Here is a 6,134-nt window from a genome sequence, read left to right on the forward strand (position 1 = left end):
TGAAAAGTGATAAAGCCTCACAAGATATACACTCTATCTCTCAAGTGTCTAGGCTACCGTTTACTCTCGAAGCACCCATAAAAACAAACACCACATAGACTTGGCAAAATTCTAAAATTGACAAACAACTTGACAAACACATGCACATGAGGATCAAAAGGTCTTTAAAGGTTGTAATGGGGCCAAGGACAAGGTAGGGAAAAAAATATGGAATAAGTAGCTAAATCCCAAAGGAATAGAGGAGCAATGGGGAATGAGTGGAAATTAAGCACAAGTAGTAAACCCAAACCCTCTAATATCAACAAAATCAACCAAGGCTCCCAAATCAAGTCCTCATAATAAGACCTCTTTTATTCAACTTCACTTATTTTCTTCTTTTTTTCTTTTCTTTCTCTTTTTTTTTTTTTTGAACAGTACGAATTTGCAGAATTTGCAGCAATTGAATTTTTTTCCTTTTTTTATTTTTTTTAATAAACAGTACGAATTTGAAGATTAACGCAAGAACTAGGCAATATATATATACATCAAGCATGGCCAAAAATTATATCTTCCAATGAAACATACCCCCCACACTTATTCCCAACTTATTCCCAAAACAATTCCAAAGCTCCAAAATTCCTTAACGGTAAGGTGATATCATGGTTTTTCACTTAAGGCTTGTAATGAGCTTCAAAACAAAGAAAGGGGAACATAGGCTCAAAGGGGCTATCAAAGGAATTAATTCAAGGTAAGTCCATTTGGCTAGAAGTTTATAAGAACAAAATTGCCTAAATCATTTCCAAATATGCATGTGAATTAGGAAGCATCAACAAGAATCAAGCCAAGGCTATTGTGCAAGCAATCAATGGGATAAAACACACCAAAAGATTATGATGATGGATGGCTCAAATTCTCACAAAGGTAAACTTATCACTTTCAAATTGAGCTTTCAAAACTATCATGACATGTAGAGGAAAAACAAGGATTTCAAATCACAAAATGTCAAGAGACTTTTATTTTCAAAACAATTACCCATTTCTTGAACATATCCTATAATTCAAAGAAAAATATGCAAAGTTGTACATGCAAACAGAATTGACCTAAAATATTAAACAAGAAACCCAACAAAACTAACAAATTTAACACAAACAAAACTAGCAAAACCAAAACCAAAGAACACTCCCCCCATACTTAAACAACACATTGTCCTTAATGTAGCACAATTAAAAGATTAAAAGCAATTAAACCATCAAATAGAATCGGACAAATGTAATAAAAGTAAAGAAGGAGATAGGAAAAGAAAAACTCCCTAAGTCATGGTGGAAAAGAAGTAAGCTGAAGTAAGGAGATCTTTTGAGCAAGGACAACCGCCAATGTGTAATTGGATGCACCACACATTAGCTCAAATGGGGTTGTCCAATCAGGTGCCTCCTTTTGCAACAAGTTGGATAGTGGAAGGGCTACTTTGCTAAAATTTCTTATAAAGCGCCTGTAGAATCCTGCATGACCAAGAAAAGATCGCACCTCTAGCACGCAAGAGGGGTAAGGCAATTGTGAAATAATAGAAATTTTTGCAAGATCTACTTCAATGCCCTTTTTGGAAATAATGTGGCCTAAAACTATACCTTGCTCAACCATAAAATGACATTTTTCAAAATTTAGAACAAGGTTAGTTTCAATGCATCTATTCAAAACCTTTTCCAGACTATCCAAACAAATATCAAAAAAGGATCCATATACAATGAAATCATCCATAAACACCTCTATGCAATTTTCTAAAAAATCACTAAAAATACTAATCATGCACCGCTGGAAGGTAGCAGGGGCATTGCACAGGCCGAAAGGCATCTTCCTATAGGCAAAAGTTCCGAAAGGGTAGGTGAATGAGGTTTTTTCCTGATCCTCAGGAGCAATAGTGATTTGCATATAACCAGAAAAACCATCAAGGAAACTATACTGAGATTTACCTGCCAGGCGTTCAAGCATCTGGTTAATAAATGGCAGGGGAAAAAGGTCCTTTTTGGTAACCTGGTTCAGCCTCCTATAGTCGATGCAGACTCTCCAACTGTTCTGTTCCCGAGTAGGAATCAACTCCTCCTTCTCATTTTTTATCACGGTGAGGCCGATTTTCTTCGGGACTACCTGGACGGGACTCACCCATTGGCTGTCGGAGATAGGATAAATGATTCCAGCTTCCAAAAGCTTGGTTACCTCCTTCTTCACTACATCAGGAATCACCGGGTTGAGTCTTCTCTGTGGCTGTCTTACTGGTTTAGCTCCATCTTCTAAATTTATTCGATGCATACATGTGGATGGGCTAATACCAGGAATGTCCGCCAGGGTCCAGCCTATAGCCTTCTTATGCTTCTTGAGAACATATAACAACTTCTCCTCTTGCTCATCAGCAAGGGAGGCAAATATAATTACTGGAAAACTCTTGCTATCATCCAAGCAAGCATATTTTAAATTTGATGGTAGAGGCTTCAATTCTGGTGTGGCTGGCTGGATAGTGGTAGAAAGAAATGGTTTCTCAGCCTGTACCTCATAAAGCAAGTCAGAAGCATATGTACTTCCTGAAACATGGTTAGTTCTATCTAACTCTATAAAATCAATCTCAAGAGGTAAAACATCACCAGACATGTAATCAATATCAAATTCAGATTCACTCTCAGCATCAAATTCAGACATATGATTAAGTACAAATTCAGATTCAATGCATGAAGAGTGACAGGCATGCAAATTAGAATGAAGATCAGTCATATATTTATCAACAATATGGTCAATTATTTCAACACGAAATACAGAAAGATCTTCATATGGGTGTTTCATAGCATCAAGAATATTAAAATGAACAGTTATATCATCAAACTCCATAGATAGTGTGCTTGCATATACATCTATCTTAGTTCTAGCAGTTTTCATAAAAGGTCTGCCTAAAATGATGGGAACTGATCCTTTTGAAAATCCCTCCTCTATATTCAAAATATAAAAATCAACAGGGAAAATCAGTTCACCAACTCTAACTAAGACATCCTCTATGAAACCAACAGGATAGGCAACACTTCTATTAGCCAAATGAATTACCACATCAGTTGACTGCAAGGGACCAAGAGATAGAGAACAAAAATAGACAGAGGCATCACACTAACAGAAGCTCCTAAATCTAGCATGGTATTGTCAAACTTATTGTTCCCTATAATACAAGGTATGCTGAATATACCTGGATCTTTACATTTTTCAAGGATTTGGGGAACAGATTTACCAATCAATGCGGAGACATTTCTGCCCATACTAATTCTTTCACTTCCTTTAAGCTTCCGCTTATTAGTGCACAACTCCTTCAAGAATTTAGCATATCTTGGAATTTGCTTTATTGCATCCAGCAGAGGTATGTTTACTTCTACTTTTCTAAATGTTTCCAAGATCTCCTTCTCTGTCTCTTCCATTTTTTTTGTTGGAAATTGCTCTTGGAGGGAATGGAAGAGGGATATGCTGCTTCTCTTTAGAGTCACCTGCATAGAAATTGTTAGGTAACTTACTCTTTACATTTTCATTTTTGGCATCATCTTTTTCTGGAGTAGAGTGAGGTTGGGCAGGTTCATTTGCTGGTTGAGGTTCTAGACACTGTTTTCCCAATCTCAATGTAATGGCACTCACATTTTTGGGATTCTGGACAAATTGAGAAGGTAATCTGTCAAAATTTTCGGACTGTTGTTGATTTAACTGTGTAGCTAATTGTCCCATCTGATTAATTAAGCTCTGAATGGAGGCTCTGGTCTCTTGTTGAAACTGCATGTTTTGCATAGTCATTTGCCTCACAAGTTCTTCAAGGGAAGGTTGTAGAGGAGCCTCAACTTTTTGTTGTTTCTGGGGCTGTTGTTGCTGTTGCTGTTGGATTGGTGGAGGAACGTATGGTCTGCTTGGGCCAGCAGCATTCTGAAAATAAGGCTGTTGTTGTTGCTGCTGTTGTGAAGGATTCAACCATCTAAGGTTGGGATGATTCCTCCACCCAAGATTGTACCTGTTGCTGGAGAGGTCATAATTGTTTTGTTGTGGCTAATTTTGCTACTAAGGTTGAGGAGGTATGTTGTAGATATTTGCAGCATAAGCTTCAGGCTATTCAATTGCTTCAGATTGTTTCACAGAAGGGCAAAGGTCTGTGTGGTGGTCGGCAGAGGAGCATAAACCACAGAATCTGGCAACAGGTGTAGATTTTTTATTCATGGCCAGTTGGGTTACCAGGTTAACCAAGGCATCTAGTTTACCTTCAAGCTTCTTAGTCTCACTTGATGAAGATGAATTCGTGGCTACTTCATGCACTCCTCTGATGACAATAGCATCATATCTGGCACTAAATTGCTGGGAGTTGGAAGCCATCTTCTCGATTAAATTTCTAGCTTCAGCAGGGGTCATGTCTCCAAGGGCTCCACCACTGGCAGCATCTATCATACTTCTCTCCATGTTACTGAGTCCTTCATAAAAATATTGAAGGAGAAGCTGCTCAAAAATCTGGTGGTAAGGGCAACTGGCACATAGTTTCTTGAATCTCTCCCAGTATTCATATAAGCTCTCTCCACTGAGTTGTCTAATGCCTGAAATATCCTTTCTGATGGTCGTGGTCCTGGAAGCAGGGAAAAAAATTTCAAAGAACACTCTCTTGAGGTCATTCCAGCTCGTGATGGATCGTGGAGCAAGGTAATAAAGCCAGTCCTTTGCCACTCCCTCTAAAGAATGAGGAAAGGCCTTCAGAAATATGTGATCCTCCTGGACATCTGGGGGTTTCATGTTGGAGCAGACAATATGGAATTCTTTCAGATGTTTGTGTGGGTCTTCACCTGCAAGGCCATGAAACTTTGGAAGCAAATGGATTAGTCCAGTTTTAAGAACATATGGGACATCCTCATCAGGGTATTGGATGCACAAGCTTTCATAGGTGAAATCAGGTGCAACCATTTCCCTTAGAGTCCTCTCACGGGGTGGAGGTTGTGCCATGTTCTCAGAATGTTCAAAATCAGAATGTTCAAAACAATAATGCTCAAAATCACCAATAACAGAATGCTCAGGATGCTCAAAAGGTACTAAATGATGTCTAACTAATCTAAGAAATGTCCTATCTATCTCAAGATCAAAGGGTTGTAAGTCAAATGGATTGCTTCTAGTCATACACTATATTCAGCATGCACAACTAGTTGCCTTCTTATGCAAGTAACAGTGTAGGTTTGAACTACAGCTACCCTCAAATGATATCGAAATGACTTGAAATTTTGTGATCAACCTTATAAAATGATGGGAAGATAGCACAAAAAATTTTAAACAGAAATTTAAAGTCTAACTATAGAAGCTAAAAATGACAAGTTAAGAAAAATAAGATAATAATACTTGGAAAATAAAAAAACTTTTGACAGAATCGCAATTTTTGGAAGGAGACCTCAGTCAGCCTATGGCAGGCTTCCACAGCATGTGAAATTTTTTTCTACCCCAAATACATATATAATAATTGTGATTCTGATAACCGGAGCAAAAGTTATGGCCGTTTGAAGTTTTGACAAAAATCAAATTTGTTACTTTTTTGGAACTTTCAAATCTGACCAAACTAAGGGCTCCAGCTATTTTTCCCACAAAATATGGATCAAAAGAAGTGACCACAAAAAAATTCAACCAAAAATAACAACTATAGCTACTAAAACAAAAAATCCCAATTAATTCAACAAGGGTGGTCTCTAAAATTCGTCGCTAAGGGATTTCCACTACTACCCTATTTTCCAGCAAGTGTTCTATTCAGCAAAAGTGGTCGCTAAATCCGTCGCAAAACACTATTCACAGCAAAACACCAAAACAGAAACAGGGGAAGCGCTGAACAGAAGAAAAAAAAACTAAAACAGAACACACAATAAACAAAATAACAAGGTACTAAACAAAACTAACACAATACTAACACAGCACGAAAGAATTAAACACTAACACAAGAATTAAACACTAACACGACACTGGCTATTATCAACCTTTGGACACTGCTCCCCGGCAACGGCGCCAAATTTGATCAAGGTCGTACCCGAATCAAATAAACATTAAAAATGCAGTATCTAGGAAGTGATCCTAGGTCGTCTCCCAACGAGCAATGGTCAACCAAACGTTCATAACAGATAGTAGGAAAT

General features: G+C 37.8%; 1 non-coding gene across 1 annotated transcript; it reads left to right on the forward strand.

The window, feature by feature from the left end:
* The first annotated feature begins 4,486 nt into the window (after positions 1 to 4,486).
* LOC113001025 (small nucleolar RNA R71) lies at positions 4,487 to 4,593 on the forward strand. Its single transcript, XR_003266357.1, has one exon. It is a non-coding gene; the product is annotated as a small nucleolar RNA R71 (small nucleolar RNA).
* Positions 4,594 to 6,134: the final 1,541 nt, after the last annotated feature.

This window comes from Glycine max, chromosome 2, assembly GCF_000004515.6.
Source record: "Glycine max cultivar Williams 82 chromosome 2, Glycine_max_v4.0, whole genome shotgun sequence".
In the NCBI taxonomy this organism is placed as follows: domain Eukaryota; kingdom Viridiplantae; phylum Streptophyta; class Magnoliopsida; order Fabales; family Fabaceae; genus Glycine; species Glycine max.